Genomic DNA, 15657 nt, shown 5'->3' with positions numbered 1-15657 from the left:
ATCGACTGGGACCATCTAGAAATAAACACTACTATGGGCTATGGTAATAAAGCTTTATAATTAAAAAAAAATAAGGACGGTTTTAAGTTTTTGCTCTTAATACTACAATGTAAAATCTTATAAAGTAAATTAATATCTTTTCCATAGTCAAATTTTATATATTTTAACGCGAAATTTTAAACTTAATTCACCTCCAAGAAAAAAACTCTACATAAAATACCAAAACTTTCAAGGGTGTTCAGTATACAATGTCGCGATCTCTATCCTTGATGTTGATTATATACGATTTTTTGTCGCCTGTATTTCGCTTTTTTCTCTCCTCCTTTTAATCCGGATATCGTTTTTGTCGTTGTCATAATTTATTAAGTTTTTTTTTAAACATAATTCTACTGTTTATTATTGTTTTGGGCATTTAAAAATTGATTATATGGCATAAAGAGAATTCGAAATGATTCGGCAATAAATTAGGATAAAAGTTGGTTTTATAATCCTTGAACCTTAAATGTTAAACTACTCGATTGTTGTTTGGTTCTCTCTCTTACATGGTCTTGCGTCAAATTCTTACGGGAATTTTATGCTTTTTTTAATAGCAGTTAATGAAGATAATGCAATCGATAAATAGAAAATGATTATTTTTATTGGTTAAGGAGAATGCGACGGAGTTTCTGCGATTGTGTTCGATTCACAAAAGAATAATAAGCTATGCGGAGTTTTTTTACATACAATCGGACTGTTTGTTGATTATCATTTGATGAATGGATTCGTTTCATATTTCTTTCTTTTTGTTCCGGAAGCGGAACCGTGTTGGCGGAAGACAGTTGGATTTATGTAGATTTTTATTCGAGGAATATCGCAATTGGGATACAGCTTTTAGTTATAAAATAGCAACAGAGCAATTAATTAATTTGTTTAAAGAAACATTTGTGTGCTAATACCTAATATATATATATATATATATATATATATATATATATATATATATATATATATATATATATATATATAGATATGTATATTAAGATTTCGTTTATATTAGAATAACATTTGGGCGACAGTATTTTTTGTACAAGTACAAGATCTCTCACTTCTTTCTGCTGAAAAACATTGAAGTATGTGTTTTTATTTCTACCAATTTCTTCAAGTTTAATTCTATTAATTAATATATTTACCAAAATTCTGCGATTCACAACTACTATATGATATATGATAATTCTTAGGGAATATATCAATAAAACAATTATGAAAATATTCTTTGACTTTGACATGTATTTAGACATGTATATTAAATGAATGTATTTACAATCATCAAATGAATTACTGACTTTTCAAAACTTAGGTCTATAAAGTAAATAATTAAAATAATTGATAAAAACTTCAATGTATTTTAATATGTTATAGTATTTTAATTATTATTAATAGTTAAACATCTTAAAATTTATGAACGGCTCAAAATATTCATGAAATTACTTCAAATAATTCATAATTCATTTATTTATTTCAAGCTATTATTTATGGACTGTAATATTCAGTTAACGCTTTGTTATGAAATGTATTTATTAACGAAGCCTGAAATGGATCAGAGTTAATATTACTTTTGTAATTACCTCTAGTAGAATGATATTAATTCATGATTCTTAAGCAACACCAATTTTTCTTAGCTGTTCCGTCTTCAAGTTCAAAATGGAATTATAATATTTATGTTATGTATCTGAAAAAGCTACTTACGAAAATCTAAATACCTTGTAAACAGACGATTCTTGTTATTCTCGAATTTTGTTTATGTACATTAGGATACAATTTACGTGTATGTAGTATTTTTCTTCTACAGCTAAATATATTTTTCGATAAAGTGGATACGTGAATTTGTTGTCCCTTCAAAATATGTAAAATGTAACTTTATATGATTATCCTATTCTTAATTGTTTTTTATCCAAATTTACCATAACTTTTTAATGGTTCTAAGATAACCCAATGGCAATAACCAAAAGTAATACAAAATCTTAAACGTCACTGCATAAAATTAAATAAAATAACTTAATAATGTTTTAACTACCTCATCAGAAGTTGTAGTATATGACGGAAAGATGTTGATTAATATATACATTATACCAATGTCGTCCCAATAAATGTCTTTAAATTGAAACTTTTACACTGCTTCAAATTCCAATTAAAAATCAGTAACAACGATGCTGTAGTTGTTTTTTTTATGATATACAGATAGCACGTGCGTGTTTAAACATCAAAACTGCAATTTTGACGATTGTTGAAACCATCAAGGTTTCAGATGAACTTCATGGTTTCAGGAAAATAATAATTATAATTTTTTAATAATATTTTTTTTAGCCACTATCTATTCAAAGTCTTGTTATCGAAGTTTTATTTTTTGTCGCCAACATTTTTAGAACCATTATACTAATTTTTTAAAAACATAAGGTGGAGCAAAATTCTTGCTACCATATTGATTGCGCGCCATCTTGTTTATGTGATGTTTAACTCAGTTGTGTTTTAACAAAACACAGAAGTATAAGAAGTGTATATGTACTTGTGAACAAGTTTAGCGTTCATTTGCCACCAGAGGGCGCGACTGACAATATGAGTAGCGGGAAATTTCAAATATTTTATTAATAATAATAGCAATAATAAAAAAGGCAATAGAAGTTTTAAAATACATGTTATTTAAATATATGTAAAATTTATATTGTAAATATTATTTCAGAGGAAACATAATGACAATATATTATACTAACAATACATTAAAACATAATATAACAGATTTAACACAAAATTTATACTTTTAAATATCTTATCTTAAATATAACTCAGCCAAATGCAGAGTATAGTACAATATATATGTTGAAGACTAGTTATTTTGAAATGTCTTGCTCAAAACAGTTGATCGTTTTGATACAGGCATTTGGTGATATACAATGTTGGAAAGAGTGATATCATTTACCAACAAAGTAAAAGGAGTCTCTGGCTTTGTGAAATTATATCTACCGTACTGCCGGGTTTTAATAACTTCACTGTTCAACTCACATTTCCTAACATATTTGGACCAATCTTTTCGTTCTTCTATGCCACAGCTAATATGGAGACTTATATTTTATAAATCAGTTACATATAATTAATATTATAAAAGATTTATAATATAAATAACAACTGGAAAACATATCCCTGTTAAGCAATGCTCTTCTACATTTCAGTTTGTAGTTATCCTGTGTAAAATGTACATTACAAACCCTTTTGCTCTTATTTAAGACCTCACAAAGTCCAAAATATCCAGTAACTTTTTGATTATTTCCACCAAATGTAAGCACACGTACACTATACCTTCTTATTTTTTAGTATTGCCATCTAAAAGCGTCAAATTTCAAGGTTCAAACCAAATTTATACCTCGAGCCACCTAGCGGCAAATTAGAAACTAAAACACTCTATCGCATGAGCCCATTCGCCGTTCGCCATAAATACCGTTCTAAATTCTCAATATTTTGTGCGCTTTAATTTTTGTGTTGTGTATACCTCCAAATTTTATTATGGATTAAAATATACGCCGCAAGAACGAGCAGAAATAGTGACAATAATTATTGAAAATTATTCGTCTTTTAATGCCTCTCAGCGGAAATTGCGTTAATAGTAGCGGGACTTTTGCCGCACCTTATATAAACAGCAGTCGCATACATTGTTTACACTTCACCTTTTTTGTGCTGGCAAAAGTTACGTCATCTATTTCAAATTCCTTCAAAATGAATACGCAGTCCCAGAATATACGGAAACCAATTTATAAGATGAATGACTAGATTATTAGATAAACATATATGATTAATGTTAGCGTGTGAAAGTGAAACAATTGGTGAAATTCGGCAATGGACCCGAATGATTCAGAAGAAACGAATTCTTTCATAGTCTATTATTCTCATGAAATTGTTGTCCTATCATTTTTATTATGACAAATAACACATAAACGGTTCTAGAGATTCTTTGTCGAGCCATTCCCGGCTCTTATATAACATGAAATGTTTTGACGAAAACTTGTTTAGATTGTTTCTTTCATAGGTCATCAGTCAGGATTCGAGTTACTGGGATAATATCGATCTGTCATTCAGCGTCGACCTGTAACCTCATATTAAAATAAGAATTGGGCAATTTAATATTTTGTAATTAGTTATGGTATTAGATGCGAGGGCAGCTTGATAAGTCAGTGATCATTTAAATTTCCCGTGTAGTATATATAAATTCACCACTGTTGCCCTCAATTATTTTTATTAATGAACACAGTGAGATTCTGAGCAGGCTGCGTCATTTACTATGTGTTTGGCAGTCATTGACAGAAGACAAACTCTTGAATTATAACAAAAATAGCCAAATGTGATTTTCTGTGTGTTGATTGAGTAATATTTCTTGCCAAAAATATCACGTAAATCGAGGAATGGCTTGATAAATACTATGGAGACTATACGCCATCTATTTCAATGTTTAAGAACTGTTGTTGGTTTTCTTATTTCGTTGTGGATCACAAATTATCGCCCAAAAGAGGTCATCACGACATAAATCGTAATTACAATCTATGTAATGACATTGGATGATCGGATAATGACCGTGCGTACGTTGGCTGATGTTCTAGGCACCTGAATTGAAGGGGTATATCTCATTTTATATGAATATTTGGACATGAGGAAGCTCACAATCACGGGTGATCACATATTCATTATATAAAACCATCAGTGAGTACTATTCAGAGATTCAGACATATTTGCTATTGATTTTAATAAAAAGTGACCACATTTGGCGAAGAAAAAAAGACAATGCATGGGAGAACACTGTTATTCTCCAAATTTAACCCTCTGAGACTATTTCCTGGCAACAAAGAGGAGTTTTTTGATTGCATTTTATCAAATAGATTATTGTGATGAAAATATATGTTTTTTTTTATAATTTAAGTTTTTATTAAATAAAACCATGTTGTTATAATTGTTCATAATTGTGATTGAATGAGTTCTAAAAATACGCTTTTTCCATATATAAATTTCATCAATTTTTGTCTGCCTTCGCTTAAGTCTTCTTTTTTATTTATTTATTTAAAATCTCTTAAATTTATATATGTTATTTGGCGATTACAACGAGTCTTTTGTTTATTATCAATTAAAATTTACAAGAATATATAATAAAAAGATATTCATTCATTATTTTATTAACTTTTTATTAGATACAAACTTTATAACATGTTCTATATATATATATATATATATATATATATATATATATATATATATATATATATATATTAAAATTATTACTATATAAAGCAATTAAATGGAACTGACAACAGGTATTGTAGTTATTGCAGTCGTATATAGTTTCTTAGTTGAGGGATGTCAAGGAAACAAAAGAGTTTGGACAGGTTTTTAGTGATAAATATATCAGAAAGTTTATGAGGAAAATCGAGTTCTGATCTCAATGTAGCCACAAGTTGACATTTCATGAGAATGTGGCACATTGTGTATGGAGCGCCATAACATACAATATTCACACCTCGCAATCAAAAGTTACGGTTGCGTTCTAAATTGCTCATACATTTCTATTTGGTTTTGCTTGATATATTCTTTTTATTAATAAATTTGTTATTTCTAACGAAGTACAAATTCATGTCTTTTTCCAATTCTGTTTTAATTACTTCCGATTTCCATACCCAGATACCTAAATCAATTTACTTATTCTATACCGTTTTAATTTGCCATGATTTTCATTGTATTTGCCACCTTAATGATGTTCCGAAAAAAACGTAAACTAAAGTTGCGTGAGATCGCTGACAATTCGGAGATATCAGGTTTCGAAGTTGCAAACATAAGACATAAATTTTGTAGAAAGAATAATATACCTCAAAATATTTCCAGTTTTAGTATCACTTATACTAATCAATACTGACTGATTGTAGCACAGAATTTCGATATATGAGATACGAATTTATTGATCATTTTAATCGTGGAGTAAATGAATCTAAACTGTTGTTGACCACCAATCTAAAAACCTTGAAAACAAAACAGACAAATCGTCATGGACAATAAACCAAATGGAAAGTCTCGATTCATTTTGCTGTTGCTCAAGCTTAATAAATCATGTTTTTTCTTTCAACAATCGATTTGTTACACATGCGTAAATAAATCCTACTATCGCTCGCATTAGCACTAAATATCCGACTTATATTTTAGTAAATCGTTAATCAATTATGTTCTCGTTAATAACGTTGTTTTTTCTTCGCGAGACAATGAACCGTCTCTTTCTAGTTCGAACGATTACGTGTATTGTCCAATTCGAGATATCTAATTTAAGTTGTATAAGTACTTATTGCTTAAATTGGGTTTAATGAAAGTAAAAAGCCTCATTAATTGTTTCTATTTGAAATATTTGTTAAAGGAATTAATCTGTCTTGATGATCGTCAAGATAAAGTCATTTTTATTGCCACAGTTTGATTGTCTCAGGTTTGGAATGAAGGTCGAAGATCTAGTTCTATATATTAGATATAGATTATACTAGAGCTGTGAATTAAGATATTTTGATGGATTGATCATAGAGGCTCTACTGACTACTGTAATTATATTCTTCAAGTTGATAACATTTTTAAAATAAAACATATTCTTTCTTCAAAGCTGTAGAGTAACAAGCCAATAAAATCAATTTTGCCTGTTTCAATCAAATTGTGATGTTACTATAGGAAAGTGTATATTTCTCAACCGATGTGCTAATATTAGTATTGTAGGAACATAATTTGCCAAGTCTCGTTACTATGACCCTGTCGCCTATGACCACAACGCTTCTGACCTGGTAGAGTGCTACTTCTTCTCTATAATCTTCGTGTCAGAGCTGTTGTTCACTCCTCATTTCAGAATTTGACTTAATCATCGAATTTATGGTTCTCATCCCAGATTTCCTAAGTAAATGTATCAATCACTAACGAATAGTTGTGATCAAAAGATAGTAAATATATTTATGCTATATAATTGTAATGAAAACATATAGTATGGAGCGACATCCTGACAATATCACATATATTTTGCCTTAAAAGTATACCATAAACACGGAAGAGTTTCATTTCATTTCTGTTTTAAATATACGTAAATAAGTTATTGCTTTATCAAAAAAGTCTAATATATACGATTTTCTTTATTGTGAATTTATGTGAAAAAAATGTGTTTTTTATGTGACCAAAGGGTGAAGATAAAGATGAAATTATGAAGAAAAATTCCATACACTATGAAGACACTTCTATGTAATTTGAACTGATCGAACTCATGGCAAATAATTTCAACATTTTCGAATTTAGATAAGTTTGTTAAGTATATTATTAGATATTTTATCTATTTACTTGATAAGCATATAGTTCTAAGCTTCATAGTTTTCATGATTTTTATCGGTACTTTATATTGAATTTATTGTTTATTGCTATTAATAATATGTTACTTCATGCATATTGGGATTTGATAAAAGGTTTACAAAAGGATAAAAGGTGTAAAAATATTTAATATATTGTCGTCGAAAAATAACATTTAAAATTATGTTAATTACTAATAATTAAAAAACACTGTTTTGGGAAAATTGTTAAAATTTAAATATTCTTAAAGATAGGAAATACGAAATAAAGTGTACCAACATCCCTTTTTAAAATGTATCTTGGTTTTGTATAGTTAGAAGAGTTTTACAAAGGAAGTAAATATCACTACATAGTATAAAACAAAGTCGCCTTTTCTGTCCCTATATCCCTATGTGCGCTTAAATCTTTAAAACTACGCAACGGACTTTGATGCGGTTTTTTTTCAATAGATAGAGTGATTCAAGAGGAAGGTTTATATGTATAATACATGCATAATATACTAAGGCAACATTGCTAATTTTAGAGGTTTCTAACGTGATGTCGTAAATTAACCTATTTTTTTAGGCTTATTTAGCAATTAGCAAAAACGCTGCCTAACCCTACGAGTTAGATCAAATTAATGTACTACAGTATTGTACACCATAAAAAGGTCTACAAAAAAGTCCACGATGGTATATGTTTATCTTTTAGGGATAACCCACATTAACCATTTTTATTGTTTACTTTTTACGTGAGAAAATGGCTTATTTACGAAGCTATTTTAAGCAATACGGCATTAATCCTTATCGAATTAAGTACCTTAAATACAGTGTGCAATTAATATAGATCAATATGGTTCCTTACAGCATGTAAATTAAACAAATATTTTCGGAGATATTACAAATTTAAAATTTGCGTTTAAAAATGTGTAATGTAATAAAAATTGTATGAATTTAGATATTCCAAAGATAGCAGGAAATCTTCATAGTAAGTATAGGGGAAGAGGAATTGTTTTACTCCAAATTTAATGCGTGCAGGCCAAGGGCAGTAATGAATGAACCAAAAATACTGGATCGATTTTAATCATGTTTTCATTGAGTGACATAGGCATATATATTTTATGCCCGTGCAAAGTCGGAGCGGGCCGCTATGTTTTTATATACAACGTTCATATTTTTTCTGTAGTGTATTTAATTTAGTATCAGCATTGCACCCGTGCGAAGCCGGGGCGGGTCGCTAGTACTTGAATAAATGACTTTCCAATTTTGACCACTGAGTTACTAGTTGTTATAAAACGACCTATAAACTTAATTATTAATATACGAAAAGGACTTACGTACTTGATAATAAAGTCGTATTCTCTCACGGTTATTATTAATACTTTGCATATATACATTTTAATTGCTACAACTCTTAAAAAAATAGATATATTCAAAAAAGTGTTACACCTTTTCTGAAATTGTACGACTGTGACAAGTGAATGCGTCTGAAATGTCCGTGGCACAGTAACTAAAATCCAATTTTATCATTTCCAACATTCTAACCATCATCAACACAAAATTGTTTTAGTTAATGTCAAACTTAATTAAATTTTTTTTTAATAGAATTCTTGAGTATCTTCAGGGTTATTTAACTGATATTGGTCATTCTAAATTCCTACTCTAAACTGATTTATTTATTTAATTGTATACATAAATTATGTAAAATATTAGGTAAAATTATTTGTTATTATGTTACATCCTTCATCATCACTCCAAATGATATTTTGAAGAACTTAAATAATTTGTTGAAATTAATAGAGATTTTTTATTGCATTTAAATAAAAATATTACTTTACTACTATAAATAATTGGATGATAATAAAGGATGTTAATAAAATTGCTATTCAACATTGTTAAATAAATTTGTAGTTTAGTTAATAATTAAATAAAAAAATGTGTTTTTTATACTCGATTATGTTTCTTGAATTTATAACTAAGTTAGAATAATTATTCTTTTATTCTCTCTATGTAGCAAAACAATTGATTCAAATTAATTTTCATAACAAGTACCTAGTAAATTACCTAAATAGTGATTTATATTGATTAATTTGTTAATTAAGCACGTAAATCGAAAGCTAAAGCCAGTCAATTACACGTGGATTATTTGATAATAAAACTGACATTTGACCTACATCCATGACACGTTTGTAAGCCTTTTAAATGTTGAATAAACAGCAAGTCTATTACCCAGACGACAATACAATCAACTTTACCAAACACGGCTACTTGAATTAAAATTTTTCGAGAAATAAGATTTGATAAGAATCATTTCTATGAAAATATTGTGTACTTTTGAACACTGGTGACTGTAATAATTTATCTCGCTTTATATTTGGACATTCTACTTGTTTATATAGGATACTAGGATCTTCAAGTCCGTGAATTTTCACATATAATTTCCTCTAACTTTAATATTTATGGATGTCATTAATGTAGTGCTCTTCAGAAACAATTTTTTTAAGTTATATATTTCTAAGTTTTTTTTTTACCAACGAGGGTTTATTTGGACTGGATCTACACGGTCCTCGGCATTAAGCCTACCGAGTGGTCAGTGACCAACTTAGAGACCATCCCAGAAGATATCCGGTCTTACCAACCTGGTTACTGGCATAACTGGGATAGTTATTCCTTGTCGGATTTTCCACAGTTGCATATAAAGACATTTACAATTACAATTACAAATATAAAATATAAAATACAAATATATATCCCAGCAGGATTCGAACATTTGGAAATATTATGTTTTATTAGAACTATTATAAGAACTAGGGCAGGTACAGAAGACAAGCTAAATTTGTAAACTCGGTGTTTTTTGCGAATTTTTGAACCCAACTAAACATCCTAAAAATCACGTTAACGTCTGTTTTTAGAAGTCTCAAACCAAATCCTGTTTCGGAACAGAAGAGCTGGAGTACACCATTCCTTGGATCCTTGTTTTATACAGTGCTATGATAATAGACCCATCATCATAAGTATCATCCATAGTAATGAAGCAACACACGAAATCAATAGAATTCTTGTTCCGTTGTGAGCGAAGGGATTGTTTGGTAATATAGTGGACTTTGTGGTTGATTTTTCGAAATTCTTCTTAATATAGAATTATTCAACAGAGGCGGGTAAATGTTGAAATTAATTGAAACAAGCTGTATGGAAGATGGTAACCAAAATTCTATTTTCTTTGAAATTGCTGAGTTTTTACTAAAGTTTACGGAGCATAACTGAGTATTGTTTTGGTATCAATTTTTTTTACGATTTTTTAAGTGTTTCAGATATCTGACAAAAAATATACAGAAAAATTTGAGTAGTAGCTTAGGTATTGTATCATCATTTTACATTTCTAAATTGATTGGTATTGCTTTGTGAAATAGACTATAAGCTCTTTATTTATGCCGTGTGAATGTAAACATATGTGTGATGAATGTTTTACATTCCAAACAGCAAAGTCACATTAGTTCTATAAATATACTACTGTTGATAATGCAGTGAATATAAAATGTAATTATCGATCAAAAACAAGAAAAAGTAAATCTTTGACTTATAAATGAGAGGTAATTTAAGTTTAATTATGATTAGTCCATTACTTTGTTGTTGAGTTGTATAATTCCTTTCGAATTATTGAAATTTTATATCAATAGTAAGTGTTTTGATGAAAAAAAGTTAGGAATGGCAATCGTTTGCACCATTATTTGTCATGGTTTGGTAGAGATTAATGGATCAGAGATAGATTGAAGGTGTTCAAAGTCCTCTAGTCATAAACTAGTAGAATTATTAAACATCCATGCTTTGAAAAGTTATTCTAGTTCGAGGATCCTGTCGCAAACATCACAATTCAGGCTATAATGCCACCAATGATGGACTCAAGTTGTTCTGGACTACTGGAATTTGGACAAAAGCTTTCAGTTTCAGGTGTACGGGTAGCAGAGGTGAATTGCGGAGGCTTATTAGCTTAGCCGTAATCTATTTCAATTCGGAGGTACTGAAAATTGCGAAACCATCCCACACAGGCTGTGCTAACAGTGCTCAGAGGTTATCAAATACAAATTGACGGATGAAGATGCAATTTATAATTACAAATTATTTTAAAGTAAAGTAAAATTATTAAAAGTAGTGAAGGTGTTATATATTGCGATTAATATGCACTGAATAATCTGCTGTAGCGACCTTCAGGCATGTCGAATTTTACATCTTACAGTAGCGGCCTACAAAATACCCAGGAAAAATTATCCCAGCTGTTGAACAAATGCGGGATGCCAGCAGCGCGAAGTTGATTTTTGATATTATTGAAGGGCAGTTTGGATGATTCAGTCACTGACCACCGTTCAGTTCAGACGTGCCACCATCGACTGCCCAAACCTCGTCTTCAGATAACACCGCTGCCATCAATTTTATCTATTTGTATTTAATAACATTTTATATAACTTCAATAAATAACGGCCACATAATGTAAGCATAACTGCCATATAAACCGCTAAAATGTATTGTCTGTAGTAGAGTCGCTCCGTTAAAAGTTTTGTTTTATAATTTATGTACATGAATATTTAAAAATGTTCAATGTTGTTAATCGTTGATATCAGAAGAGTGACGGTAAACAATTAATTGATTTACAATAAGATATTATCGCAGCATGAAACTTAATTAAAGTGTCATAACAGGTCAATTGAAAAGTCCCCGGCCTACCATAGTAAAACAAATTTCTTTGGTTTTTTTTTATTCAACATTATTCCCTTCGAGGGTATATAGAGATTATATTGAAACCAAGGGTGATACGCTGATTATAGCGATCCTCTAACTTTTCGATACCATTTTTGTAGTACGATTTGTCCTTTTCTTCAAAATAGGCCACAGTTTCGGCGATCACCTTTTCATTCGAAAAAATGTTCTTTCCAGCCAGTATTCTTTTGAGATTTGAGAACAGGAAATAGTCGCTGGGGCCAGAACTGGAGAATACGGTAGATGAGCAGGTAATTCGAAGCCCAATTCATGGATGTTTGCCAACGTTTTCAGTGACTTGTGACAAGGTGCCTTGTCTCGCTGAAGCAGCACCTTCTTTTTCTTCAAATGCGGTCGTTTTTTCGGCGATTTCGCCCTTCAAACGGCCCAATAATGCCACGTAATAGTCGCTGTTGATGGTCTTTCCTTTTTTCACCACGTCCAAACTTAGCATACCAATCCTTAATGGTTGAATTTTCTGGGGCGGTGTCCGGAAACTCGGCATCAAGCTTAGTTTTTGATTCAACTGTATTTTTTCGCTTCAAAAAGCAATATTTTGTTAACACGCGAAATTCCTTTTTATCCAGTTTTTTTTACAAAAACAAAAGTTGCTTCACTCAAAATGCTATAATTCACAAACTAATGATCCGACAGTTGTCAAATTTATACACGCATCTTTTGAGGGTTAGGGCTAACTAAAAAACATATGGATTTAATTGTAGTAGCGCCACCTATGTGTTAAGCCCGGGACTATTCAATTGACCTATTATGTATTAAGAGCAATATACCAGTGATTTCAAAATAAAGTGCTGATAATAATAATATTAATAATAATACAAAATAAAGTACTGATATGTATAATAATATTATATAAGCCTGAATAAGGCTTGAAAGAAGACATAAACAACGGAACAGTTAATCACTCTGAAAAATATATGAAGTATATGAAAATCATCACCATCGATAGTTGAGTTCAAGGTGACGAAAGATACGTATTTTTCTTTCGAAAGATACCAGGTTCGTGCTCATTTTTTAACTCCTTTTTATTAAATATTATGATAATAGACCCAGGTTTTGATACAATATTCTTTGAAGCTTTGCTATTGGATATATTTTTATTCCATTGTTATCAAATACCCCATATATGTTATTATGCAGATAGCTTGTTGTGATTTTGTAATTCAGTCTTCAGCATTAAGCATACCTACTGGCGAGTGACCAACTTAGACACTATTTCAGAATACATCCCGTCTTACGTAGTCTGGTTACGGGCGTGATTTTACATATAGTACATCAATGACCTGTAGGATTCAAACCCGCAACTGTCACAAAATAATGTAAATCAATTGATTTTTTGTTGTATTGATGACGAATAGATGGCGCTCATTAAATTTTTTTGAACAACCCAGTTAAAAGGGTTCGTACAAAAAATACTCCTAAATATAGAGTCGAAGACACCAAACTTTTTCATATCTTTCATCAATTTGATTCAGTTTAATTTTATTACCTCATCATATTTAAATGTAATGTGATGCTTAAGTAAGACAAATGATGCAAATAACGCGAAATCACGAACGAGATCGCTTTTATTTTAATAATATTTTTAATAAGCATAGTTTTAAAATTTATCATCCGTTAAACCATTTTTGCAAAACGAAAATTTTTAGTTATATTGTTGACGAATATATGGCGCTCATTAAATTCTTTCTGAACAACCCAGTTAAAAGGGTTCGTACATAAAATATTCCTAAATATAGAGTCGAAGACACCAAACTTTTTCATATCCTTCATCAATATGATTCATTTTAATCTTATTACCGCATCATATTTAAATGTAATGTGATGCTTAAGTAAGAAAAATGACGCAAATAACGCTAAATCTCGAACGAGATCGCTTTTATTTTAATAATATTTTTAATAAGCATAGTTTTAAAATTTATCATCCGTTAAACCATTTTTGCAAAACGAAAATTTTTAGTTATATTGTTGACGAATATATGGCGCTCATTAAATTCTCTCTGAACAACCCAGTTAAAAGGGTTCGTACATAAAATATTCCTAAATATAGAGTCGAAGACACCAAACTTTTTCATATCCTTCATCAATATGATTCATTTTAATCTTATTACCGCATCATATTTAAATGTAATGTGATGCTTAAGTAAGAAAAATGACGCAAATAACGCGAAATCTCGAACGAGATCGCTTTTATTTTAATAATATTTTTAATAAGCATAGTTTTAAAATTTATCATCCGTTAAACCATTTTTGCAAAACGAATTTTTTTAGTTATATTGATGACGAATAGATGGCGCTCATTAAATTCTTTCTGAACAATCCAGTTAAAAGGGTTCGTACATAAAATATTCCTAAATATAGAGTCGAAGACACCAAACTTTTTCATATCCTTCATCAATTTGATTCATTTTAATCTTATTACCGCATCATATTTAAATGTAATGTGATGCTTAAGTAAGAAAAATGACGCAAATAACGCGAAATCTAGAACGAGATCGCTTTTATTTTAATAATATTTTTAATAAGCATACTTTTAAAATTTATAATCCGTTAAACCATTTTTGCAAAACGAAAATTTTTAGTTATATTGATGACGAATAGATGGCGCTCATTAAATCCTTTCTGAACAATCCAGTTAAAAGGGTTCGTACATAAAATATTCCTAAATATAGAGTCGAAGACACCAAACTTTTTCATATCTTTCATCAATTTGATTCATTTTAATTTTATTACCGCATCATATTTAAATGTAATGTGATGCTTAAGTAAGACAAATGACGCAAATAACGCGAAATCTCGAACGAGATCGCTTTTATTTTAATAATATTTTTAATAAGCATAGTTTTAAAATTTATCATCCGTTAAACCATTTTTGCAAAACGAAAATGAGCAAATGTTACGTGTAGACGAAGGATTTTTTATTGCTATTACGTTGAGTATTATGTATAATGATCATGATTATTATACCAGTTGGAAAGCGTTCATTAGGTAATTATCTGTTGATGTCTCCGTCCGTATAACTGAAATCACATGGAATAAATTAAACCAATTCGTTGACCAGGATGGGTTTCGTACCTTTCACTTGATTATTCTTCATGGTGCATTTTCATTTTTTGATTATAGATCACAGACAAAAAATGCAGTAAATTATACTGCTCATATAATACCATATTTGGCTGGTAAATAATTAAAACTTTCTGGTTATAATGTACTGTATTCCATCATTCAGTAGAATTGTTAATAAAATACCGTATTGATAATTTGGTGGTCAAGGTGATAGAATGGGTAGAGGTGTTTTTAATTGTTCATGGGTAAGATTGTAAAATTCGACATGACATGACTATCCCATCCCAGTCACGCCAGTTTTTTAACCAGTTTGTGTAAGACCGGATGTTTTCTTGATTGAACTTTAAGGATTTAAGTGGGCTACAAAGACTAAAAAAGGCAGTACTCTACTATATTTATTAAATATTTAAAATAAAGTATTAGTAAACTAAAGATACACATTAGGCTTTTAAATTAATTTAGCTCTTTTTTTTTA

The 15657-nt window shown here is 29.8% G+C and overlaps 1 protein-coding gene across 3 annotated transcripts in view; it reads left to right on the top strand.

Moving 5' to 3' along the window:
• The window catches only part of LOC143199578 (uncharacterized), a 189767-nt gene that overhangs the window by 51035 nt on the left and 123075 nt on the right, over nucleotides 1-15657 (top strand). The gene's annotated exons all lie outside the window — the stretch shown is intronic.

The sequence above is a fragment of the Rhynchophorus ferrugineus genome, unplaced genomic scaffold (assembly GCF_030347505.1).
Source record: "Rhynchophorus ferrugineus isolate W39M unplaced genomic scaffold, kcgeb_rfMv2 rfM7, whole genome shotgun sequence".
Classification (NCBI taxonomy): Eukaryota; Metazoa; Arthropoda; class Insecta; order Coleoptera; family Curculionidae; genus Rhynchophorus; species Rhynchophorus ferrugineus.
Note: the sequence above shows the minus strand (reverse complement) of the source record. Positions and strands in the feature narration are given on the sequence as shown.